The sequence below is a fragment of the Scyliorhinus canicula genome, unplaced genomic scaffold (genome assembly GCF_902713615.1).
Source record: "Scyliorhinus canicula unplaced genomic scaffold, sScyCan1.1, whole genome shotgun sequence".
NCBI classification, from domain to species: Eukaryota; Metazoa; Chordata; class Chondrichthyes; order Carcharhiniformes; family Scyliorhinidae; genus Scyliorhinus; species Scyliorhinus canicula.
The window spans coordinates 3,358,597-3,386,180 of NW_024055744.1; the positions used below are offsets into that span (position 1 = coordinate 3,358,597).

At 55.1% G+C, this 27,584-nt stretch overlaps 1 protein-coding gene and 1 long non-coding RNA gene across 4 annotated transcripts in view; both read left to right on the forward strand.

The window, feature by feature from the left end:
- Positions 1–27,584, forward strand: part of LOC119960840 (zinc finger protein 208-like) — a gene marked incomplete at its 5' end in the record, with an annotated part of 136,440 nt that overhangs the window by 12,263 nt on the left and 96,593 nt on the right. The window lies entirely within an intron of this gene.
- On the forward strand, positions 3,450–26,612 carry LOC119960852. Of its 3 annotated transcripts, XR_005459529.1 has the most exons (4): positions 8,009–8,092; positions 11,388–11,484; positions 14,932–15,018; positions 26,356–26,612. It is a non-coding gene; the product is annotated as an uncharacterized LOC119960852 (long non-coding RNA). The 3 variants fall into 3 exon arrangements; XR_005459530.1 differs by lacking the exons at positions 8,009–8,092; positions 26,356–26,612 and adding an exon at positions 3,450–3,533 and having other exon boundaries at positions 14,932–15,166; XR_005459528.1 differs by lacking the exon at positions 26,356–26,612 and having other exon boundaries at positions 14,932–15,166.

A 27,584-nucleotide genomic window follows, 5' to 3' on the forward strand; every position in this document is an offset into this window, starting at 1 on the left:
TCCATGTCGAAGAGCTGGGAAAGAGAGAGAAGCCGGGAAACATTTATTTTCAGTTACCGCACACTGTTAGTGAAGAGAGATGAGAAAGACCAAAGTGCACGTTCGTCTCTCTGTGTGACCGTGAAGAACAGTCCAGGCTGAAGCTCTGTTATTGCTGTATGATCCTCCCCAGATTATCCTTTCTGAGCTCCAGATAGTTGATGCTGAACCATCAGGTAGGAAAGACACGAGGTTCAAAATCCTTATGGGGATTATCAACAGAAGCAAAGGCGAACTGTCAGAATGAAAATGATTCAGTCCTAGATGGGATTACAAAGAAAAACACGGCACAGGATCAAGCCCTTCGGCCGCCAAGCCTGTGCTGATCATGATGCCCTAACTAAAAACCTTCTGCCCTGACTCGGTCCTCTATTTCCTCCCTATTCATGTACCCATCCAGAAGCCTCTTAAATGTTGTTAATGTGCCTGCTTCCACCAAATCCTCTGATAACACGTTCCAGGCACTCACCACTAAAAAGCTTAGCCCGCACATCTCCCTTAAACTTTCCCCCTCTCACCTGGAGCCTGTGCCCCATTTGTAATTGACACTGCACCCTGTTGTTGAAAATACAGAAAAATATGTCATTTGAAACATGGAAGTGTGGCAATATCTGGTCTGAGAGAAACATGAGAGGATACAGGGAAAGATCCCACGAAGGGTTAATAGCAGCTACAAAGAGCAGGATTATAAAATGCAAATTCTTTCTCTCAAGCAGGCTCAGCAAACACACAGGATTCTTGTATTAAGTTTAAAAACAATGGTTCACACCTTCATTGAAATTAACTCTCTTAGTAAACAACTGGAAAGGAAAGGATTAGGTTAGGTTGAATTTGGTGTCACATAGTGTTACATAGAATTTACAGTGCAGAAGGAGGCCATTTGGCCCATCGAGTCTGCACCGGCTCCCGGAAAGAGCACCGCACCCAAGGTTAACACCTCTACCCTATCCCCATAACCCAGTAACCCCACCCAACACTAAGGGCAATTTATCATGTCCAATCCACCTAACTTGCACATCTTTGGACTGTGGGAGGAAACCAGAGCACCCAGAGAAAACCCACGCACACACGGGGAGAACGTGCAGACTCCGCACAGACAGTGTCAATTCTAGGTGTGAAATTCTACTAACATCAAGTAAATTGAAAGAACATTGGAGACTATCAGTCTACGAGAAACATAATTTAAAGTCAAAATCAAATGTAAAGTTATGAGCTGGGGACAATTGGAAAATTAAACTTTTGAAATGACAAGAATTAAAAGTAACACCTCTATTGAAACCAAAAAGCATTTTGAACATCACAAAGGACAATTTAATCAGATCTGAGAGGTGAGGTCATGCCCAAAATGAATACTTAGTTGTATTAGAATGTTTAGATCAAAGATACTTTTTACAATCAAAGTGAAATAAGTTAATTTACAATAAGGTCATAAAAACTTAACTGTTAGAAAGAGAATTTAAACCCAGAGACCAGAGCAGAAGCAGCATCACAACTCAGAGAGAGAAGGAACAAGAGAAGCAGATTCAGCTTTCACAGCTCGGTCATGGGAAAGATGAGACAAGCAGACGAGTGTAAACAGCTATACATCTAAGGAAGACTAGAATTTAACAGGAGTCAGAGTCAGCTGAGAGATAGCAAGCAGAGCCAGCTCTTATAGCTCAGTACATGGGATCGACAAGACATGGCAATGGAGCTAACCAGCGAATAAATCTCATGAAGTCCAGGCTTTAAAGAAGATTGATTGTGAAGGTAGGCCTGAAGGTCCCTTCAGCCAACCAGAAGGATCCAGAAGCAAGATGTTTTTACCTTTCTGTAAAGGAACTGTTTGCAGCTTTTAAAAGAAAAAATATATATAATCAAATAACTTAATTGAACCTGAAATAGTGGTTATTCCTAAAGTCTACTTTACTTACTTAACAACGCAGGACCCAGGACATCGATGCTACTAAGTGGGAAGTAGATAAAATCTTCGGTGAAGGTATGGGTTATACCGGGGGATAACTTGAACATATAGTTTGACCTGAATAGCACCCACTGAAGCCTGCATCGGAGTCAGGGAGTGAGAATCTCTGTTCACAATTTAGAATGTCGGCCCTTTTTGGTATCGGGGGAATTCTAAGAATAATGGTGTGTTTTCAAAAACAACTTTGGAAAAAACCTCCGCCTATCCATCCTCTCATAATTTTGTAGGCCTCCATCAGGTCCCTCCTCAGCCTCCATCTTTCCAGTGAAAACAAACCTAGTTTATTCAACCTCTCCTCGAGATCAGGCAACATTCTGGTGAACCTGCTTTGCACTCTCTCCAAAGATTCCACGTTCTTCTGATAATATGGTGACCAGAACTGCACGCAATCCAAATGTGGGCTAACCAAGTTTTTATAAAGCTGCAACATGATTTCCCAACTTCTATACTCAATGCCCCAGCTGATGAAGGCAAGCATGCCGCATTATCAGCAGCAATGACAGCAGAATCGAATTCTTGCAGTCACTTGTGCATTGGCGGGTCAGTTAGTGAGTTGACAAACTGAATCTCTTCTCACACAGAGCAGGTGAACAGACTCTCACCAGTATGAATGTGTTTGGGTTCAGTCCTAGTCACTGATTGCCCTCTAGTACATTAACAAGCGGTTATTCTGAGCTTGTGATCCTACAGAATGAGCTGCCAGCATTTCAACTTTGGGGCAGGGGGTGGAGACGGGATTCTGTATTCCTCGTCTGATTCTCACGTCCGGAACGATCTGCCCGGACTGCACGTGGAACAATACTTTTCACCGCACCTCGGTACCGGCGACAATAAATCCAAATCGATTCGTCAAAGGGCCGGCACGGGCACGAGGGGCCGACTGGCCTCCCGTCGCCGCCGTGATGCTCCGGCTCACCCAGCAGCAGCAGATTGACCCACTTTGAGGCCTAACGTCAATATTAAAGCAGCACAGTAAATCAGGCGGGGCGGGAAACCCGTCCTCAGCGGGAAACCCGCGTGACTGGGTTAAAATCGCGCCCCATTCTCCCCCCCCCCCCTTTGGCCGTGTATCCAGAATCATCCCCACCCCTTTCCTTTCCCTTTCCCTCTCTGTTTCCTCGAGTGTCGAATTTCCATCAAAAGTGTCTGTTTGTGCGGAGGGGCTGTTCGACTGAGCGGGGCATCGCCGGCATGGAGGGCGCATGCGCAAGTACCGGCACCCGCCCGGGTCCGGTGGGAGAGGCGGATGCTCGGCGCGCGCTGGCCGGCACGACCGGGACTGGCGCATGCTCGGTGCGCGCGTTCGTATGGAGGGTTGGTGGGGGACGCTCGCGTCCCTTTTAAAAGTCAACGGCTGGGCCCGGTGGCGTCGCAAGAAGGGGGCGGGTTCGGGCGATGTCACAATAGGCGGAGGCCACTCCCTCAGCAACGCCCCCTCGGACGCATGCGCGGACATGGCAGTGGCCCGAGGAAGGCGGCGCTGGTCGGCGAGGGGGAGGCGCTCCGTCGCCGCCGTTCAGAGATCAAAAAGGTAGAAAGGTTGTGGGGCCCCGCCCACTCGTGAATTCCCTCCTCTTGTCACTGACTCGCAAAGCTCTTTGATTCCCCGTCACGGGACCATCTCTCCCATTTAAAGGGGAGGTTCCTCTGGCCTCCGCCGCCTTAAAGGGGAGATTCGCCAACTGTCGGCCGTTTTGTTTTCCTTTTGGCCACAGCATTTATTCCCCCCCCCCCCCCCCCCCCCAAACACACCTACACCGTGAGGATATATATAAATATACACCAGGTAGGTCTGATTATAGAATTTACAGTGCAGGAGACCATTCGGCCCATCGAGTCTGCACCGGCTCTTGGAAAGAGCGCCCTACATAAGAACTAGGAGCAGAAGTAGACCGTCCGGCCCTTCGAGCTCCGCCATTCTATAAGATCACGGCTGATCTTTTCCTGGTCTCAGAACCACTTACCCGCATTCTCGCCATATCCCGTAATTCCTTTATTTTTCAAAAAAAAATCTACCCTATCTTTCAATATATTCAATGAAGTAGCGGCTACTACTCCTTTCGGTAGGGAATTCCATACTTTAACCACCCTCTGAGTGAAGAAGTTCCTCCTTGATTCAGTCCTAAATCTGCTCCCCCTAATCTTGAGGCTATGCCGTCTTGTCCTACTATCACCTACCAGTGGAAACATCCTTTCTACTTCTATCTTATCCAGTCCCTTCAAAATGTGATATGTTTCTATTAGATCCCCCCTCAACCTTCTGAATTCCAGTGAATATAATCCCAACCTACTCAACGTCTCCTCATACGATAACCCCCTCAGCTCCGGAATCAGCCTAGTGAACCTCCTCTGCACCCCCTCTAGTGCTAGCACATCCTTTCTCAAGTGTGGAGACCAAAACTGCACACAGTATTCCAGCTGTGGCCTCACCAAAGTTCGATACAACTCCAACATGGCCTCCCTGCTTTTGTTAGCGATGTCTCGATTGATAAAGGCGAGTGTCCCATGTGCCTTTTTCACCAGCCTATTAACCTGCCCTCCTGCCTTCAGATATCTTTGGATAAACACGCCCGAGGTCACTTTGCTCCTCAGACGTTCCCAGTATCAGGCCATTCGTTGAACACTTCCCGGTCACATTACTCCTTCCAAAGTGCATCGCCTCGCACTTTTCAGGGTTAAATTCCATTATCTGCCCAGTTGACCATCCCGTCTCCATCCTCCTGCCACCCAAGACCCTCAACCTCACTGTTAACCACCCGGCCAATCTTTGTGCCATCTGCAAACTTACTGACCCTACCCCCCCCCCCCCCCCCCCCGCCCCCACATAGTCACCTATGCCGTTTATATAAATGACACAACAATAGGGGCCCCAGCACAGATCCTTGCGATTTGCGTGATGCCAGAGGAATGCTTTTCAATGGAGACAAGATCCCCACCAACATCAGGGACAATGCCGCCTCTGTGCGCCGGAATTGAGTGCCTGCTGGAACTGGGTGGGGGCGGTGAGGCGGGAGGGGATTGTTGCGGAGGATTTCAGCTGGGGTTACGGCGATCGTGACAGCCCAGACACAGCCCATCCGCTGTGCCGGCGTCTTCTACCCCACACGGGCCTCCTTTCACACCGCCCCCCCCCCCTCCACCCCGCCCACTCACACTGCCCCCCCCCCCCCGCCCAATCAGCATATCCTTCTTCCCCGGTGGGTGCATCGAATCATGGAATCCCGCAGCGCAGCCATTGGGCCCATCAGTCTGCACCCACCCTCTGAAAGAGCGCCCCCATCTCGGCCCACTCCCCCCGCCCTATTCCCGTAACCCAACCTAATCTTTTGGACACTTAAGGGGGCAATTTATCACGGCCGATCCACCTAACATCAGGGGCTGGTTTAGCACAGTGGGCTAAACAGCTGGCTTGCAATACAGAACAAGGCCAGCGGCGCGGGTTCAATTCCCTTACCGGCCTCCCCGAACGGGCGCCGGAATGTGACGATGAGGGGTTTTTCACAGTAACTTCATTTGAAGCCGGCTTGTGACAATAAGCGATTATTATTAATCTGCACATCGTTGGACGGTGGGTGGAAACTGGAGCACCCGGGGGAAACCCACGCAGATACAGGGGGAGAACGTGCAGACTCCGCCACAGACAGTGACCTGCGACGGTAATGGAGGCAGCGGTGCTGACCCCTGTGCCACTCATCCAGCTGCCCTTTCTGTGGCCACAAAATCGCCTGACCTCCCCCCCCCCCCCCCCCCGCCTACCCACCCCCCACCCCCACTCACTGCAGAGGTTCCAGTGAGACCCTGCCACCTGCACCCCTGTTCAAAGGCCCCGGGGCCCTTGCCCCAGTAAACATTGGCCAGTTTCTCGCCCAGCCTCCATTTTTAAGTCATCGGAAGGATAGGCCTTGTCTGGAGGAAGCCTGGATAGTAACAGACTTAGATCTCGGACGAGACATGGGGGAAGGGGGTTGGGGGGGGGGGGGGGGTGGGACACAAGATGGATTAGCGAGGGTTGGGTGGAGATACCATCAGCAGCCACATAAAGTTGATTCGAGGGTGAACTGGCTGCGGGGAGGGAGGGCTCAGGAGTCGCGGGGGCCGTGTTCCCCGCCCGAATTGGGGGTGGGGAGAGATGCGAGACCCTGTCAATGGCGTATCCTGGCCATTACTTTAAAAGCAGCCGGGTCCCTCGCCGGCCCCTTCGCTCGTTTAGGGAGCAGAACTGCCCCTTAAAAAAATTGGGAAACAAATGAAAGGAAGTTGGGTAAATGTTGGGAAAAAAGAAAATCAGGCGTTCCGAGGAAAGAGTGGGCGGTGTGCAGCCACGCGGATCACCCGCCGAAAGAACTGGCACAAATTTGATGGGCCGAGTGGCCTACCTGCGCTGTACCGTTCTACGATTTCGGTTTTATTCGTCGCTGGCAAGGTCTGTGTTCACTGCGCCCCCGTAATCACCGACTTGAGTGGCTTGCTGGGCCATTTGAGAGCGAATCTGGAGGGACATGTGGGCCAGACGGGAGTAAGGACAGCAAGATATCTGCTTCCCCCCCAAAGGGGACGTCGGTGAACCAGGTGGGTTTAGAAAACCTTCTAGAACATAGAACATACAGTGCAGAAGGAGGCCATTCGGCCCATTGAGTCTGCACCAACCCACTTAAAGCCCTCACTTCCACCCTATCCCCGTAACCCAATAACCCCATCGGACCTTTTGGACACTGAGGGCAATTTATCATGGCCAATCCACCTAACCTGCACATCTTTGGACTGTGGGAGGAAACCGGAGCACCCGGAGGAAACCCAGGCAGACACGGGGAGAACGTGCAGACTCCGCACATACAGTAACCCAGCGGGGAACCCAACCTGGGACCCTGGAGCTATGAAGCAACAGTGCTAACCCACTATACGACCGTGCCAACCTTTATTCAACGACAGTTGGCGACGGCTCCGTGGTCTTTTCATTCCAGATTGAACTCGAAGAACGTGCCTGGGGTGGGGTGTGGGGCTTCGAACCGGGGGGGGTCCCGTCCGCCATCCAGCGACACCACCACCAACCTCACCCCCTCCCCTCGTCGTGTCGTCGAACACCCGTGTCGCCGCTTCATCTTCTCCGGGGAGGACGCAGTTGCCTTCGGGGAGGTCACCGATCTGCGCATGCGTGCGACGCTCCTTGCTTGTAAGTTAGGCGGAGTCAGAGGGGCAGGGGATAGAGACGGGAATCTGTATTCCTCGTCTGATTCTCACGTCCGGAACGATCTGCCCGGACTGCACGTGGAACAATACTTTTCACCGCAGTTCGGTACCGGCGACAATAAATCCAAATCGATCCATCAAAGGCCCGGCACGGGTGCGAGGGGCTGACTGGCCTCCCGTCGCCGCCGTGACGCTCCGGCTCACCCAGCAGCAGAAGATTGACCCGCTTTGAGGCCTAACGTCAATATTAAAGCAGCACAGTAAATCAGGCGGGGCGGGAAACCCGTCCTCAGCGGGAAACCCGCCTGACTGGGTTAAAATCGCGCCCCATTCCCCCCCCCCCCCCCTTTGGCCGTGTATCCAGAATCATCCCCACCCCTTTTCCCTTTCCCTCTCTGTTTCCTCGAGTGTCGAATTTCCATCGAAAGTGTCTGTTTGTGTGGATGGGCTGTTCGACTGAGCGGGGCATCGCCGGCATGGATGGAGCATGCGCGAGTGCCGGCACCCGCCCGGGTCCGGTGGGGTACGCGCATGCTCGGTGCGCGCTGGCCGGCACGACCGGGACTGGCGCATGCTCGGTGCACGCTGGCCGGCACCCCCGGGACCGACGGAAGCTCTGTGCGCGCTGGCCGGCACCACCGGGTTCGGCGCATGCTCGGTGCGCGCGTTCGTTTGGAGGGTTGGTGAAGGACGCTCGCGTCCCTTTTAAAAGTCAACGGCTGGGCCCGGTGGCGTCGCAAGAAGGGGGCGGGTTCGGGCGATGTCACAATAGGCGGAGGCCCCTCGCTCAGCCATGCCCACTCGGGCGCATGCGCGGACATGGCAGTGGCCCAAGGAAGGCGGTGCTGGTCGGCGAGGGGGAGGCGCTCCGCCGCCCAAAGCCGCTGTTCAGAGATCAAAAAGGTAGAAAGGTTGTGGGGCCCCGCCCACTCGTGAATTCCCTCCTCTTGTCACTGACTCGCAAAGCTCTTTGATTTCCCGTCACGGGACCATCTCTCCCATTTAAAGGGGAGGTTCCTCTGGCCCCCCGCCGCCTTAAAGGGGAGGTTAGCCAACTGTCGGCCGTTTTGTTTTCCTTTTGGCCACAGCATTTATTCTCCCCCCCCCCCCCCCCCCCAAACACACCTACACAGTGAGGATATATATAAATATACACCAGGCTGGTCTGATTATAGAATTTACAGCGCAGGAGACCATTCGGCCCATCGAGTCTGCACCGGCTCTTGGAAAGAGCTCCCTACATAAGAACTAGGAGCAGAAGTAGACCGTCCGGCCCTTCGAGCTCCGCCATTCTATAAGATCACGGCTGATCTTTTCCTGGTCTCAGAACCACTTACCCGCATTCTCGCCATATCCCGTAATTCCTTTATTTTTCAAAAAAAAATCTACCCTATCTTTAAATATATTCAATGAAGTAGCGGCTACTACTCCTTTCGGTAGGGAATTCCATACTTTAACCACCCTCTGAGTGAAGAAGTTCCTCCTTGATTCAGTCCTAAATCTGCTCCCCCTAATCTTGAGGCTATGCCGTCTTGTCCTACTTTCACCTACCAGTGGAAACATCCTTTCTACTTCTATCTTATCCATTCCCTTCAAAATTTTATATGTTTCTATTAGATCCCCCCTCAACCTTCTGAATTCCAGTGAATATAATCCCAACCTACTCAACCTCTCCTCATACGATAACCCCCTCAACTCCGGAATCAGCCTAGTGAACCTCCTCTGCACCCCCTCTGGTGCTAGCACATCCTTTCTCAAGTGTGGAGACCAAAACTGCACACAGTACTCCTGGTGTGGCCTCACCAGCACCTTGTACAACTGCTACATTACCTCTCTACTTTTAAACTCAATCCCCTTCGCAATGAAGGACAAAACTCCATTTGCCTTCCTAATTACTTGTTGCACCTGCAGACCAACCTTCTCTGACTCATGCACAAGTACACCCAGGTCCCTCTCCATACAGCTGCAACTTTTTACCATTTAAGTAATAATCCGTTCTATTGTTACTCCTACCAAAATGCATGACTTCACACCTATTGACATTATACTCCATCTGCCAGACCTTTGCCCATTCACTCAATTTGTCAATGTTCCTCTGTAAGGTTTTACAGTCCTCGGTACACTTTGCTCTGCCACACACCTTCGTGTCATCTGCAAACGTGGATACCTTACACGTTGTTCGCTACTCCAAATCGTCTATATAAATTGTAAATAATTGTGGTCCCAACACCGATCCCTGAGGCACACCACTCGTCACTGATTGCCAGCCAGAATAGCACTCATTTATTCCCACTCTAGGTTTCCTGTTAGACAGCCAATCCTCTATCCATGCTAGTACTCTACCCTTAACACCATGCATCCTTAAGTTATGCAGCAGCCTCTTGTGTGGTACCTTGTCAAAGGCCTTTTGGAAATCTAGCTTCACCACATCCACTGGGTCCCCTTTGTCTACCTTGCTCGAAATGTCTTCATAGAATTCCAAGAGATTCGTCAAGCATGACCTGCCCTTCATGAATCCATGCTGCGTCCGTCCAATGGGACAATTTCTATCGAGGTGCCCTCCTATCTCTTTATTGATAATAGACTCAAGCATCTGCCCCACGACAGAGGTTAAGCTAACCGGTCTATAATTCCCCATCTTTTGTCTACTTCCCTTTTTAAACAGTGGCGTCACATTTGCTGTTTTCCACTCCTCTGGGACTGCCCCAGTGTTCAGCGAATTTTGGAAAATTACTGCCAGTGCATCTGCTATTACTCCAGCCATCTCTTTCAGTACCCTGGGATGCATCCAATCAGGGCCAGGAGACTTATCTATCCTGAGCTCCATTAGCTTGCCCAACACTTGCTCTTTTGTGATAGTAATGGTTTCCAGGTCCTCACCTACCTTCTTCTCTCGGTCAATTGCTGGCATGTCATTAGTGTCCTCCACTGTGAAGACCGATACAAAATATTTGTTCAATGCCTCCGCCATTTCATCATATCCCATAACTAAATGACCACTCTCATCCTCTAACGGACCAATGTTTACTTTAGCCACTCGTTTTAGTTTTATTTAATTATAAAAACTTTTGCCATCTATCCTTATATTCTGTGCCAGTTTTTTTTCGTGTTCTATCTTACTTTTCTTTATGGCTTTTTTCGTGGATTTCTGCTGACCTTTAAAGTTTTCCCAATCTTCTAGTTTCCCGCTGATCTTGGCTACTTTGTAAGCCTTCTCTTTCAATTTGACAGCCTCATGTATCTCCTTAGACACCTATGGTCGATTACCTCTTCTTACAATTCTTCCTTCTCAGTGGAATATACTTTTGTTGAGCACTATGAAAGATTTCTTTGAAAGTACTCCACTGCTCCTCAACTGTCCGACCATAAAATATTTGTTTCCAGTCTACTTTAGCGAGGTCCTTCCTCATTCTATCGTAGTCCCCTTTGTTCAAGCATCGGACCCTGGTATTGGATTCTATCATCACACTCTCCACCCTATCTCTACCCCTCATCATTTTATAAACTTTGATGAAATCTCCCCTCGGGCCTCTTCTCTTCCAAAGAAAACATTCCCCGCAGCCTCTCCAGCCTTTCCCCACGGCTGAAACTCTCCTAGTCCGGGCACCTTCTTGGTAAATTCCACCATGAAAACTCTCCTCCTGATTTTCAAATCCGTTGATGGCCTCGCCCCCTCCCCCGTATTTGTAATCTCCCCCCCCCCCCCCCCTGAATCAACAGCCCCCTGAGGTCTCTGCGCTCCTCCAATTCTCACCTCTCGTGCCATTGGTGATCTTCCCACCATTGGCGGGCAGGCCTTCAGCTGCCTGGTCCCCCCCCCCCCCCCCCCACCCCCCACAACACGCCGGCAAAGCCCCTCGGGACGTTTCATTACGTAAAGGCACCATCTAGATGCAAGTTGTTGTTGTACTTGCTTACACTCTCATTGCCAGCCCATTGGCTATTGAGCACCAATTAACGATGTCCAAGAGGTGAGGGAAAGGAAGTTCCTGGCTGTTCTCCCTGCCCATAAGCAGTGTATATCAGGGGGCTTGGACAGAGAACTGTGCCCTCGGGGTCCAAGGCCACCCGCACCACTCCTCCCCTCCGCTGCACAGCGCGTTTGGACTGGCCCAGCCCCCTCCCCCCTGGTAGGGGGTCACACAGCAGCAGCCCAGAGCAATAAACCCTGGCTTCTCCTGTCTCCCGTCACGACTAGGTCTGGAGCCGCCGCCGATTACTACGCCATCCTGGGAATCAAATCGGCCGCGACGCTTAAGCTGATCAAGCAGGCTTTCCTCGACAAGCCCAGGAAGGTAGGCAAAACGCAGACGTGCGGAAACGGTGGCGTCGTGGTAATGTCGCGCGATTAGTAATCATAGAATTTACAGTGCAGGAGGAGGCCATTCGGCCCATCGAGTCGGCACCGACCCTTCGAAAGAGCACCCCACTTAAATCCTCACTTCCACCCTATCCCAGTAACCCCTCCTAACCTTTTTGGGCACTATGGGGCAATTTAGCGCGGCCAATCCACCCAACCTGCACATCTTTGGACTGTGGGAGGAAACCGGAGCGACCGGAGGAAACCCACGCACACACGGTAAAGAACATGCAGAGTCCACACAGACAGTAACCCAAGCCTGGGACCCTGGAGCTGTGAAGCAACTGAGCTAACCACTGTGCTACCATGCTGCCCCCATGTAGGAAATGCGGCAGCCATTTTGTGCACAGCCAGCTCCCACAGACAGCATTGTGGCATCTTGTTTTTTTTTAATGATGTCGATTGAGGTTGAGGCAGTTGTGTAGTGGGAATGTCACTGGGCTAGCAATCCGGCGAGGCCCCTGGGTAAATGTTCCGGGCCGGGGGGGGGGGAACACGGGTTCAAATCCAACCCCGGCAGCTGGAATTATAAAGCTGAGCCTCCATTCTCGAATAAGGGGTCTCCCATTTCAGATAGCGATGAGGAGGAATTTTGTCCGGCATCTCTGGAATTCTCGCCCCTGAGGGCGGTGGAGGCTGCGGGGTCGTTGAATATTTTCCAGGCTGATGTAGACAGGGTTTCGATCAACAGGGTCGATCAACATTCCGGCGCCTCAACGAGGATGTACTCCCTCACTGGCTGTAAAGCGTCTTGGGTCCGTCCTGAGGATGTGAGCGGCCGGCCCAGCCCGGACCTCCGTACGAAACATTGAATTGTGAGCGATCTGTAACCGAGTCACAGAACGGGTGAGAGGACAGAAGGAGGCCGTTTGTCCTGTCGTGTGTGCGTACGTGTTCCGACTGAGCCTCCGTGTCACTCTCCCTGGCCTTCTCCCCAAAGCCCTGACCATTCTCCCTTTCCTCAAAATAAAGAACAATACTGTACAGGAACAGGCCCTTCGGCCCTCCAAGCCTGTACTGTCCATGGTAGCTGCCTGAACTAAAGCCGCCAAGAATAGGTTGATTCGATCTTAGTTTCAGCCCAGTTCGGCACAACATTGTGGGCCGAAGGGCCTGCACTGTGCTGTACAGTTCTATGTCTGCACTAACTGAATCCGTAGCCTTCCGTTCCCACCCTATTCATATATTTGCCTCGAAAACTAACTGCCCGTTTGAAACAGTATGGAGGTCTAGTATATTTGGATATGAAGCTTTGTGGGCTGGCCCTGAAGAGCACTGGTATTATATTTCTCAGCCTGCACAAACTAGACTGGCTCTGCGTTAACATATGTCATTTATCAGCAAGTATTTGAACTCCCAGAAAGTCTGAAATGTAATGAATATTTGCTTACATTAGGACGGTATGTTATATACATATTTAGACGCAGTAATTTCCAGAGTTTAGTTCTGTCCTCCGAATGTTCTCCCGCGTATACCGAACTAAACCCTGATGGTTCCCACTGCCAAGCAGCTGGGAGTAGAGTCAGACACACAGCCAGCACTCGCGTCCAATCAACACTCCACTTTCCAAGGATGAAGATTTTTTATTTTTAATGCAGGGGATGTGAGCTTTCGATTCCACGTTTTTTTATTTGTGGCGAGGTTCGAACCGAGGGCCCTCGGAACATCACCCTGGGCCTCTTCGTTACTCATCCTTCGGTTAAGTAAGACGTCCCCGAGGTGCTTGACAGGAGTTTTATCGAATACACAGAGCCACATGAGGAGATATCGAGACAGAGACCACAGCCTCGATCAGGATGGTGGCAGGCTGACGTTATTCATGAAGGCCCCAAGGGCGGCACGGTGGCGCAGTGGGTTAGCCTCTGCAGCCTCACGGCGCCGAGGTCCCAGGTTCGATCCCGGCCCTGGGTCACTGTCCGTGTGGAGTTTGCACATTCTCCCCGTGTCTGCGTGGGTTTCGCCCCCACAACCCAAAGATGTGCGGGTTAGGTGGATTGGCCATGCTAAATTGCCCGTAGTGTCTTAATAAAGTAAGGTTAAGGGGGGGGGGGTTATTGGGTTACGGGTATAGGGTGGATACGTGGGTTTGAGTAGGGTGATCATGGCTCGGCACAACATCGAGGGCCGAAGGGCCTGTTCTGTGCTGTACTGTACTATGTTCTATGTGCAGAGTAGGTGGATTGGCCATGCTCAAGTGCCCCTTAATTGGTAAAAAAAAATGAATTGGGTACTCTAAATTTAAAAAAAAAATTCATGAAGGCCCCAGTCTGAATCTTGCCCTTCGCCTGAGGTGTGGTGATCTTCAGGTTAGCACTGCTGCCTCACGGCGCCAGTGATCCCGGTTCGATTCCGGCCTAGGGTGACTGTGTGGAGTTTGCACGTTCTCCCCCCCTCCCCCCGCGTCTGCGTGGGTTCCTCCGGGTGCTCCGGTTTCCTCCCACAGTCCAAAGGTTATTAGGGGCTGGTTTAGCACAGGGCTAAAGAGCTGGCTTTTAAAGCAGACCAAGGCAGGCCAGCATCACGGTTCAATTCCCGTACCAGCCTCCCCGAACAGGCGCCAGAATGTGGCAACTAGGGGCTTTTCACAGTAACTTCATTTGAAGCCGACTTGTGACAATAAACGATTTTCATTTCATTTTTCTTTTTTTTTAATTATTCAATTATATTTTTCCAATTAAGGGGCAATTTAGTGTGACCAATTCACCTATCCTGCACATCTTTGGGTTGTGGGGGTGAGACCCACGCAGACACGGGAAGAATGTATAAACTTCACACGGACAGTGACCCAGGGCCGGGGTTCGAACCCAGGTCCTCAGCGCCGTAGGCAACAATGCTAACCACTGTGCCGACGTGCTGCCCTGCCCACAGTCCAAAGATGTGCAGGTTAGGTGGATTGGCCGTGCTGAATTGTCCCTTACTGTCCAAAGATGTGCAGGTTGGGTGGGGTTACAGGGATAGTGCTGGGGAGTGGACCTACGTAAGACGCTCTTTCAGAGGGTCGGTACAGACTCGATAGGCCGAATGGCCTCCAACAAAGAGGTTGGTTTTAATGAAGATCTGAGAGGAGGGGAGATAGAGGTTTACAGAGGGAAATCCAGAGCATGGGGCCCCAGGCCGCCCGTCCGCCCCCAGACAAGGTGAAGCGATGGGAATCGGGGACGGCCAAGGCCCCAGAATTGGACGGGTGTCTGATCCGGTGCCCATGTCGACGCCAGGCGACCTGTCCGCCTCGAATCTCAGTCATGCTTTATCTCACAGAGGTTACACCCCCCCTGCCCCCCGGACACACCCCAGAGAGCAAAGGGCTGGATGAGGGACGCGGAGGTTGCGATTGTGAACCGGAATCTTCCACATTTGTAAATTGGAGCTGATTGCCTTTCAGGAAACTTGAAGAATTTCACAAGAGCTTCATGGACAACAAGGACCAGGTCATAACAAAGATCTACAATGAGACCAAGGAGCGAGCAAGGTAACTGACTCCCTATTGACCCCGCGTTATTTTGAACACCCATAGGATCCCTACAGTGCAGAAGGAGGCCATTCGGCCCATCGCGTTTGCACCGACCCTTTGAAAGAGCTCCCTAACTCGGCCCACTCCTGCCTAACCCGCACATTGTGGACGCTAAGGGGCAATTTTAGGGCGGCCAATCCACCTAAGCTGCACAAAGTTGGACTGTGGAAGGAAACCGGAGCACCCGGATGAAACCCACGCAGACACGGGGAGAATGTGCAGACTCCCACACAGACAGGAACTCCCCCCCCCCCCCCCCCCCGGCGCACGGAGACCGGGTTTTCCTGCAGTCCTGGACGCTGCGACTCTCCCAGCGCTGGACACTGCGACTCCCCCAGCGCTGGACACTGTGACTCCCTCAGTGCTGGACACTGCGACTCCCCCAGCGCTGGACACTGCGACTCCCCCAGCGCTGGACACTGCGACTCCCCCAGCGCTGGAAACTGCGACTCCCCCAGCGCTGGACACTGCGACTCCCCCAGCGTTGGACACTGCGACTCCCCCAGCGCTGGATACTGCGACTCCCCCAGCGCTGGACACTGCGACTCCCCCAGTGCCGGACACTGTGACTCCCTCAGCGCTGGACACTGCGACTCCCCCAGTGCTGGACACTGCGACTCCCCCAGAGCCGGACACTGTGACTCCCTCAGCGCTGGACACTGCATCTCCCCCAGTGCTGGACACTGCGACTCCCCCAGCGCTGGACACTGAGATTCCCCCAGCGCTGAAAACTGAGATTCCCCCAGCATTGGACACTGCGATTCCTCCACTGCTGGACACTGCGATTCCCCCAGTGCTGGACACTGCGATTCCCCCAGCGCTGGACACTGCGATTCCTCCACTGCTGGACACTGCGATTCCCCCAGTGCTGCACACTGCAAATCCCCCAGTGCCAGACACTGCGACTCCCCCAGTGCTGGACACTGCGACTCCCCCAGCGCTGGACACTGCGACTCCCCCAGTGCTGAACACTGCGACTCCCCCAGTGCTGGACACTGCGACTCCCCCAGTGCCGAACACTACGACTCCCCCAGTGCCGAACACTACGACTCCCCCAGTGCTGGACACTGCGACTCCCCCAGTGCTGGACACTGCGACTCCCCCAGTGCTGGACACTGCGACTCCCCCAGTGCTGGACACTGCGACTACCCCAGTGCTGGACACTGCGACTACCCCAGTGCTGGACACTGCGACTCCCCCAGTGCGGGACACTGCGATTCCCCCAGTGCTGAACACTGTGACTACCCCAGCTCTGGAAACTGCGACTCCCCCAGCTCTGGAAACTGTGACTCCCCCAGTGCTGGACACTGCGTCTCCCTCAGCGCTGGATACTGCGACTCCCCCAGCGCTGGACACTGAGATTCCCCCAGCGCTGAAAACTGAGATTCCCCCAGCATTGGACACTGCGATTACCCCAGCGCTGGACACTGCGACTCTCCCAGTGCTGAAGACTGCGACTCCCCCAGTGCTGAACACTACGACTCCCCAGTGCCGGACACTGCGACTCCCCCAGTTCTGAACACTACGACTCCCCCAGTGCTGGACACTGCGACTCCCCCAGTTCTGAACACTGCGACTACCCCAGTGCCGGACACTGCGACTCCCCCAGTGCTGAACACTACGACTCCCCCAGCGCTAAAAACTGAGATTCCCCCAGCGCTGAAAACTGAGATTGCCCCAGTGCTGGACACTGCGACTCCCCCAGCGCTGAACACTGCGACTCCCCCAGCGCTGAAAACTGAGATTCCCCCAGCGCTGGACACTGCGATTCCCCCAGTGCTGAAAACTGAGATTCCCCCAGCGCTGGACGCTGCGACTCTCCCAGCGCTGGACACTGCGATTCCTCCAGTGCTGGACCCTGCGACTCTCCCAGTGCTGGACACTGTGACTCCCCCAGCGCTGGACACTGCCACTCACCCAGTGCTGGACAATGCGACTCACCCAGCGCTGGACACTGCCACTCACCCAGTGCTGGACACTGCGACTCCCCCAGCGCTGGACACTGCGACTCCCCCAGTGCTGGACACTCCGACTCCACCAGTGCTGGACACTGCGACTCCCCCAGCGCTGGACACTACGACTCCCCCAGCGCTGGACACTACGACTCCCCCAGAGCTGGACACTGCGACTCCCCCAGCGCTGGACACTGAGATTCCCCCAGCGCTGAAAACTGAGATTCCCCGAGCGTTGGACACTGCGATTCCCCCAGCTCTGGACACTGCGATTCCCCCAGCGCTGGACACTGCGATTCCCCCAGCGCTGGACACTGCGATTCCTCCAGCGCTGGACACTGCAATTCCTCCAGCGCTGGACACTGCGATTCCCCCAGTGCTGCACACTGCGACTCACCCAGTGCTGGACACTTCGAGTCCCCCAGTGCTGGACACTTCGAGTCCCCCAGTGCTGGACACTTCGAGTCCCCCAGTGCTGGACACTTCGAGTCCCCCAGTGCTGGACACTGCGACTCCCCCAGTGCCGGACACTGCGACTCTCCCAGTGCCGAAGACTGCGACTCCCCCAGTGCTGAATGACTGCGACTCCCCCAGTGCTGAACACTACGACTCCCCCAGTGCTGGACACTGCGACACACCCAGTGCTGGACACTGCGACTCCCCCAGTGCCGAAGACTGCGACTCCCCCAGTGCTGAAGACTGCGACTCCCCCAGTGCTGAATGACTGCGACTCCCCCAGTGCTGAACACTACGACTCCCCCAGTGCTGGACACTGCGACACACCCAGTGCTGGACACTGCGACTCCCCCAGCGCTGGACACTGCGACTACCCCAGTGCTGAACACTGTGACTCCCACAGCTCTGGAAACTGAGATTCCCCCAGCGCTGGACACTGAGATTCCCCCAGCACTGAAAACTGAGATTCCCCCAGCGCTGGACACTGCGATTCCCCTAGTGCTGGACACTGCGACTCTCCCAGTGCTGGACACTGTGACTCCCCCAGCGCTGGACACTGCCACTCACACAGTGCTGGACACTGCGACTCACCCAGCGCTGGACACTGCCACTCACCCAGTGCTGGGCACTGCGACTCCTCCAGTGCTGGTCACTGCGACTCCCCCAGTGCTGGACACTGCGACTCCCCCAGCGCTGGACACTGCGACTCCCCCAGCGCTGGACACTGAGATTCCCCCAGCGCTGAAAACTCAGATTCCCCCAGCATTGGACACTGCGATTCCCCCAGTGCTGAATGACTGCGACTCCCCCAGTGCTGGACACTGCGACACACCCAGTGCTGGATACTGCGACATCCCCAGCATTGGACACTGTGACTCCCCCAGCGCTGGACACTGCGACTCCCCCAGTGCTGGACACTGCGACTCCCCAGTGCTGGACACTGCGAGTTACCCAGTGCTGGACAATGCGACTTACCCAGTGCTGGACACTTCGAGTCCCCCAGTGCTGGACACTTCGAGTCCCCCAGTGCTGGACACTTCGAGTCCCCCAGTGCTGGACACTTCGAGTCCCCCAGTGCTGGACACTTCGAGTCCCCCAGTGCTGGACACTGCGACTCCCCCAGTGCCGGACACTGCGACTCTCCCAGTGCCGAAGACTGCGACTCCCCCAGTGCTGAATGACTGCGACTCCCCCAGTGCTGAACACTACGACTCCCCCAGTGCTGGACACTGCGACACACCCAGTGCTGGACACTGCGACTCCCCCAGTGCCGAAGACTGCGACTCCCCCAGTGCTGAAGACTGCGACTCCCCCAGTGCTGAATGACTGCGACTCCCCCAGTGCTGAACACTACGACTCCCCCAGTGCTGGACACTGCGACACACCCAGTGCTGGACACTGCGACTCCCCCAGCGCTGGACACTGCGACTACCCCAGTGCTGAACACTGTGACTCCCACAGCTCTGGAAACTGAGATTTCCCCAGCGCTGGACACTGAGATTCCCCCAGCACTGAAAACTGAGATTCCCCCAGCGCTGGACACTGCGATTCCCCTAGTGCTGGACACTGCGACTCTCCCAGTGCTGGACACTGTGACTCCCCCAGCGCTGGACACTGCCACTCACACAGTGCTGGACACTGCGACTCACCCAGCGCTGGACACTGCCACTCACCCAGTGCTGGGCACTGCGACTCCTCCAGTGCTGGTCACTGCGACTCCCCCAGTGCTGGACACTGCGACTCCCCCAGCGCTGGACACTGCGACTCCCCCAGCGCTGGACACTGAGATTCCCCCAGCGCTGAAAACTCAGATTCCCCCAGCATTGGACACTGCGATTCCCCCAGTGCTGAATGACTGCGACTCCCCCAGTGCTGGACACTGCGACACACCCAGTGCTGGATACTGCGACATCCCCAGCATTGGACACTGTGACTCCCCCAGCGCTGGACACTGCGACTCCCCCAGTGCTGGACACTGCGACTCCCCAGTGCTGGACACTGCGAGTTACCCAGTGCTGGACAATGCGACTTACCCAGTGCTGGACACTGCGACTCCCCCAATGCTGGACACTGCGACTCACCCAATGCTGGACACTGCGACTCCCCCAGTGCTGGACACTGCGACTCTCCCAGTGCTGAAGACTGCGACTCCCCCAGTGCTGAAGACTGCGACTCCCCCAGTGCTGGACACTGCGACTCCCCCAGTGCCGAACACTACGACTCCCCCAGTGCCGGACACTGCGACTACACCAGTGCTGAACACTGTGACTCCCACAGCTCTGGAAACTGCGACTCCCCCAGTGCTGGACACTGCGACACACCCAGTGCTGGAAACTGCGACATCCCCAGCATTGGACACTGCAACTCCCCCAGCGCTGGATACTGAGATTCCCCCAGCGCTAAAAACTGAGATTCCCCCAGCGCTGAAAACTGAGATTCCCCCAGCGCTGAAAACTGAGATTCCCCCAGTGCTGGACACTGCGACTCCCCCAGCATTGGACACTGCGACTCCCCAGGCGCTGAAAACTGAGATTCCCCCAGCATTGGACACTGCGACTCCCCCAGCGCTGAAAACTGAGATTCCCCCAGCGCTGGACACTGCGACTCCCCCAGTGCTGGACACTGCGACTCCCCCAGCGCTGAAAACTGAGATTCCCCCAGTGCTGGACAATGCGACTCACCCAGCGCTGGACACTGCCACTCACCCAGCGCTGGACACTGCGACTCCCCCAGCGCTGGACACTGCGACTCCCCCAGTGCTGGACACTGCGACTCCCCCAGTGCCGGACACTGTGACTCCCTCAGCGCTGGACACTACGACTCCCCCAGCGCTGGACACTGCGACTCCCCCAGCGCTGGACACTGAGATTCCCCCAGCGCTGAAAACTGAGATTCCCCCAGCATTGGACACTGCGATTCCCCCAGCGCTGGACACTGCGATTCCCCCAGCGCTGGACACTACGATTCCCCCACCGCTGGACACTGCGATTCCTCCAGCGCTGGACACTGCGATTCCCCCAGTGCTGCACACTGCGATTCCCCCAGTGCTGGATACTGCGATTCCCCCAGTGCTGCACACTGCGACTCACCCAGTGCTGGACACTGCGAGTCCCCCAGTGCTGGACACTGCGAGTCCCCCAGTGCTGGACACTGCGAGTCCCCCAGTGCTGGACACTGCGACTCCCCCAGTGCTGGACACTGCGACTCTCCCAGTGCTGAAGACTGCGACTCCCCCAGTGCTGGACACTGTGACTCCCCCAGTGCTGGACACTGTGACTCCCCCAGTGCTGGACACTGCGACTTACCCAGTGCTGGACACTGCGACTCCCCCAATGCTGGACACTGCGACTCCCCCAGTGCTGGACACTGCGACTCCCCCAGTGCTGAAGACTGCGACTCCCCCAGTGCTGAAGACTGTGACTCCCCCAGTGCTAGACACTGCGACTCCCCCAGTGCCGAACACTACGACTCCCCAGTGCCGGACACTGCGACTACCCCAGTGCTGAACACTGTGACTCCCACAGCTCTGGAAACTGCGACACACCCAGTGCTGGACATTGCGACTCCCCCAGCGCTGAAAACTGAGATTCCCCCAGCATTGGACACTGCGATTCCCCCAGCGCTGAAAACTGAGATTCCCCCAGCGCTGGACACTGCGATTCCCCCAGTGCTGGACACTGCGACTCTCCCAGTGCTGGACACTGTGACTCCTCCAGCACTGGACACTGCCACTCACCCAGTGCTGGACAATGCGACTCCCCCAGTGCTGGACACTGCGACTCCCCCAGTGCTGGACACTGCGACTCTCCCAGTGCTGGACACTGTGACTCCCCCAGTGCTGGACACTGCGACTCCCCCAGTGCTGGACACTGCGACTCCCCCAGTGCTGAAGACTGCGACTCCCCCAGTGCTGAATGACTGCGACTCCCCCAGTGCTGAACACTGTGACTCCCACAGCTCTGGAAACTGAGATTCCCCCAGTGCTGGACTCTGAGATTCCCCCAGCACTGAAAACTGAGATTCCCCCAGCACTGAAAACTGAGATTCCCCCAGCGCTGGACACTGCGATTCCCCCAGTGCTGGACACTGCGACTCTCCCAGTGCTGGACACTGCGACTCTCCCAGTGCTGGACACTGCGATTCCCCCAGTGCTGGACACTGTGACTCCCCCAGCGCTGGACACTGCCACTCACTCAGTGCTGGACACTGCGACTCCCCCAGTGCTGGACACTGCGACTCCCCCAGTGCTGGACACTGCGACTCCCCCAGTGCTGGACACTGCGACTCCCCCAGCGCTGGACACTGCGACTCCCCCAGCGCTGGACACTGAGATTCCCCCAGCGCTGAAAACTGAGATTCCCCCAGCATTGGACACTGCGATTCCCCCAGTGCTGAATGACTGTGACTCCCCCAGTGCTGGACACTGCGACACACCCAGTGCTGGATACTGTGATTCCCCCAGCGCTGGACACTGCGACTCCCCCAGCGCTGGACACTGCGACTCCCCAGCGCTGGACACTGCGACTCCCCCAGCGCTGGACACTGCGACTCCCCCAGTGCTGGACACTGCGACTCCCCCAGTGCTGGACACTGCGACTCCCCCAGTGCTGGACACTGCGACTCCCCCAGTGCTGGACACTGCGACTCCCCCAGTGCTGGACACTGCGACTCCCCCAGTGCTGGACACTGCCACTTACCCAGTGCTGGACACTGCAACTTACCCAGTGCTGGACACTGCAACTTACCCAGTGCTGGACACTGCAACTTACCCAGTGCTGGACACTGCAAATTACCCAGTGCTGGACACTGCAACTTACCCAGTGCTGGACACTGCAACTTACCCAGTGCTGGACACTGCAACTTACCCAGTGCTGGACACTGCAACTTACCCAGTGCTGGACACTGCAACTTACCCAGTGCTGGACACTGCAACTTACCCAGTGCTGGACACTGCAACTTACCCAGTGCTGGACACTGCAACTTACCCAGTGCTGGACACTGCAACTTACCCAGTGCTGGACACTGCAACTTACCCAGTGCTGGACACTGCAACTTACCCAGTGCTGGACACTGCAACTTACCCAGTGCTGGACACTGCAACTTACCCAGTGCTGGACACTGCAACTTACCCAGTGCTGGACACTGCAACTTACCCAGTGCTGGACACTGCAACTTACCCAGTGCTGGACACTGCAACTTACCCAGTGCTGGACACTGCGACTTACCCAGTGCTGGACACTGCAACTTACCCAGTGCTGGACACTGTGACTTACCCAGTGCTGGACACTGCAACTTACCCAGTGCTGGACACTGCAACTCCCCTAGTGCTGGACACTGCAACTCCCCTAGTGCTGCACACTGCGACTCCCCCAGTGCTGGACACTGCGACTCCCCCAGTGCTGGACACTGCGACTCCCCCAGTGCTGGGCACTGCGACTCCCCCAGTGCTAGACACTGCGACTCCCCCAGTGCTGGACACTGCGACTCCCCCAGTGCTGGACACTGCGACTCCCCCAGTGCCGGACACTGCGACTCCCCCAGTGCCGGACACTGCGACTCCCCCAGTGCCGGACACTGCGACTCCCCCAGTGCCGGACACTGCGACTCCCCCAGTGCTGGACACTGCGTCTCCCCCCAGTGCTGGACACTGCGACTCCCCCAGTGCTGGACACTGCGACTCCCCCAGTGCTGGACACTGCGACTCCCCCAGTGCTGGACACTGCGACTCCCCAGTGCTGGACACTGCGACTCCCCCAGTGCTGGACACTGCGACTCCCCCAGTGCTGGACACTGCGACTCCCCCAGTGCTGGACACTGCGACTCCCCCAGTGCTGGACACTGCGACTCCCCCAGTGCTGGACAACGCATCTGCCCCCCCAGTGCCGGACACTGCGACTCCCCCAATGCCGGACACTGCGACTCCCCCAGTGCCGGACACTGCAACTCTCCCAGTGCCGGACACTGCGACTCCCCCAGTGCCGGACACTGCGACTCCCCCAGTGCCGGACACTGCGACTCCCCCAGTGCCGGACACTGCGACTCCCCCAGTGCCGAACACTGCGACTCCCCCAGTGCCGAACACTGCGACTCCCCCAGTGCCGAACACTGCGACTCTCCCAGTGCCGAACACTGCGACTCCCCCAGTGCCGGACACTGCGATTCCCCCAGTGCCGGACACTGCGACTCTCCCAGTGCCGAACACTGCAACTCCCCCAGTGCTGGACACTGCGGCTCCCTCAGCGCCGGACACTGCGGCTCCCCCAGTGCCGGACACTGGGGGAGTCGCAGTGTCCTGCGCTGGGGGAGTCGCAGTGTCCAGCACTGGGAGAGTCGCAGTGTCCAGCACTGGAGGAGTCGCAGTATCCAGCACTGGAGGAGTCGCAGTGTCCAGCACTGGGGGAGTCGCAGTGTCCGGCACTGGGGGAGTCGCAGTGTCCAGCACTGGGAGAGTCGCAGTGTCCGGCACTGGGAGAGTCGCAGTGTCCGGCACTGGGGGAGTCGCAGTGTCCGGCACTGGGGGAGTCGCAGTGTCCGGCACTGGGGGAGTCGCAGTGTCCGGCACTGGGAGAGTCGCAGTGTCCGGCACTGGGGTAGTCGCAGTGTCCGGCACTGGAGTAGTCGCAGTGTCCAGCACTGGGGGAGTCGCAGTGTCCAGCACTGGGGGAGTCGCAGTGTCCAGCACGGGGAGAGTCGCAGTGTCCAGCACCGGGGGAGTCGCAGTGTCCGGCACCGGGGGGGTCGCAGTGTCCGGCACTGGGGGAGTCGCAGTGTCCAGCACTGGGGGAGTCGCAGTGTCCAGCACTGGGGGAGTCGCAGTGTCCAGCACTGGGGGAGTCGCAGTGTCCAGCACTGGGGGAAGTCACAGTGTCCGGCACTGGGGGAGTCGCAGTGTCCGGCACTGGGGGAGTCGCAGTGTCCGGCACTGGGGGAGTCGCAGTGTCCAGCACTGGGGGAGTCACAGTGTCCAGCACTGGGGGAGTCGCAGTGTCCAGCACTGGGGGAGTCACAGTGTCCAGCACTGGGGAAGCCGCAGTGTCCAGCACTGGGGGAGTCGCAGTGTCCCGCACTGGGGGTGTCGCAGTGTCCCGCACTGGGGTAGGCGCAGTGTCCAGCACTGGAATAGCCGCAGTGTCCAGCACTGTGTGTGTGTGTGTATTTCTGTGTGTGTGTGTATTTCTGCGTGTGTGTATTTCTGTGTGTGTGTATTTCTGTGTGTGTGTATTTCTGTGTGTGTGTGTATTTCTGTGTGTGTGTATTTCTGTGTGTATGTGTATTTCTGTGTGCGTATTTCTGTGTGTGCGCGTATTTCTGTGTGTATATTTCTGTGTGTGTGTGTATTTCTGTATGTGTGTGTGTGTGTATTTCTCTGTGTGTGTGTGTGTGAATCTGTCCTGGGAGTGTTTGATGGGGTCAGTGTAGAAGGAGCTTTACTCTGTATCTAACCCCGCGCTGTACCTGTCCTAGGAGTGTTTGATGGGGACAGTGTAGAAGGAGCTTTACTCTATATCTAACCCCGTGCTGTACCTGTCCTGGGAGTGTTTGATGGGGACAGTGTAGAAGGAGCTTTACTCTATATCTAACCCCGTGCTGTACCTGTCCTGGGAGTGTTTGATGAGGACATTGCAGAAGGAGCTTTACTCTGTATCTAACCCCGTGCTGTACCTGTCCTGGGAGTGTTTGATGAGGACAGTGTAGAAGGAGCTTTACTCTATATCTAACCCCGTGCTGTATCTATCCTGGGAGTGTTTGATGAGGACAGTGTAGAAGGAGCTTTACTCTGTATCTAACCCCGTGCTGTACCTGTCCTGGGAATGTTTGATGGGGACAGTGTAGAGCAGGGGTGGGCAAACTTTTCCGTGCAAGGGCCACATTCAGAAATTCACAATTTTAAAGGGCCACATAGTATATTAAGTAAAATAATTAATATTTAAAATAGCCAGAATAAAAGGTTTTTTCAGGGGGAAAAAGCAATTAATTTTTATTAATTAATATTTTAAAGTAGTAACTTTATACGAAACACATTTATTTGAAAAACAAAGTAACTCCGTTTAAAGAAAAAAAAGCAATTAATTTTTATGAATTCATATTTTAAAGTAGATACTTCACATGAAACACATGTTGTGCCGAGCAATGATCACCCTACTCAAGTCAACGTATCCACCCTATACCAGTAACCCAACAGCCCCCCCCCCCCCCATTTTTTTTTAATGACTTGATCTTGGTGGGCCGCATAAAGACCTTTGGCGGGCCGTAGTTTGCCCACCCCTGGTGTAGAGGGAGCTTTACTCTGTATCTAACCCCATGTTGTACCTGTCCTGGGAGTGTTTGATGGGGACAGTGTAGAAGGAGCTTTACTCTGTATCTAACCCCATGTTGTACCTGTCCTGGGAGTGTTTGATGGGGACAGTGTCGAGGGAGCTTTACTCTATATCTAACCCCATGCTGTACCTGTCCTGGGAGTGTTTGATGGGAACAGTGTAGAAGGAGCTTTACTCTGTATCTAACCCCACACACACATAGACATACACATAGATACACATACACACATATATACACACACATATACACATACACACACACATTCAAACACATTGACACACATGCACAAACACACAGACATACACATAAATATACACGCACATTCACACATACACACACATATACACAGATAGATATACACACACACATATACACATATAAACAGATAGATATACACACATATAAACACACACACATATACACACACACACATATACACACGCATACACACATCTACACCCACACATGCACACACACATACATATATTCACACGTGTACACCTACACACACACATACACATATATTCAGACACACAAAACTGCCTTCACAATCTCTCTTTTTCCACAGGGCAAATGGCTTAAAGAAACAGCAGGAAATTCTTCGGCAGAAGCACGCCGAGTTTGTGGAGAAATACAAACTGAAGAAAGGAGGAGGGGGCGAGGATTGACTTACAAAAAAAGACGGGGAGGGCGGCCGTGGACCGGCCGCTCGTGTTCCCACCGCTGTCTGAGCGAGCGCAGTGACATCCTCTGTGGTTAAACTGGCTCCTGCAAAGACGGGAGAACAAAGTCTAAACCTTTGTTGTGTCCCGAGGAGGAGGGGGTGGGGGGGGGGGGGGGGGGGGGATTTATCGTCCAACGCTCGGTGGGTCCCCCCTCCCCTCCATTGTGGGCGCTCTTTCAATATATTTAGTCGCTGTCGCAGTTTAAGACGACTGCTGTCTTCCTCGGTCACGTCCGCATTGGGTGTCACAGGTGGGGCCCGGATGAGGGGTTATGGGGGGCACTCGAATGGCTACCTGACAGCTGCCAGCTCATTTTTGGTTGGCCCCGCTTCTTATTCCGGACATGGCCGAAAACTGCATTTAAACGCCGGATGGATTTATGCCCTGGGCGTGACAGGTCCATGGTGATCCAACACAACGGTCCTTCCAATCAGCCGAGGCCCCTCTCATCGGAGTGACTCCCGATTGACCACCGGTTCAGTGGCTGATTGGCGTGAGTCGGCAGGGCGAATTCGGCCGCCCCATTCGCGCAGGGGCTCTGCGGAATCGCACACCCGGATTCAGCCGCCGTTTGGTTTCAGCAGCGTTGGGTCTGCAGATTGTTACTTGGCCCATGAAAATAAATTTCACTGGGGACAGAAATCCTCTCCTCGCCTTTCTCCCCCTGCCCACTCTGCAGCCGGCACGTCCCGTGAAACTTCATGGATTTGGGGGTGGGCGATCGGAGACCGTGGAATACCGCCCACCACCTCAGGGTGGCCCCTGGATCGGACGTCAGACACGTCTCTGTCACGTCAGCAAAGGTAAACATTGAAATGCGCCGCGCAGACAGCCCACGCGGAGGCCATTCAGCCCGTCTTCACCATGCCAGAGTTCATACCAATTAAGAAAGCCACTCGGCCCCTCGAGCCAGCTACGCCATTCAGTAAGATCATGGCTCAGCTGATTGGACCTCCACTTCACATTCCCGCCTCACCTCCCGATAGTTCACCCCCCTCCCTTATCAAGAATCTATCAAGCCAGGCTTCCGGTGTGCACCATGGAGTGAGTGTCACACAGAGGCAGCTCCTGC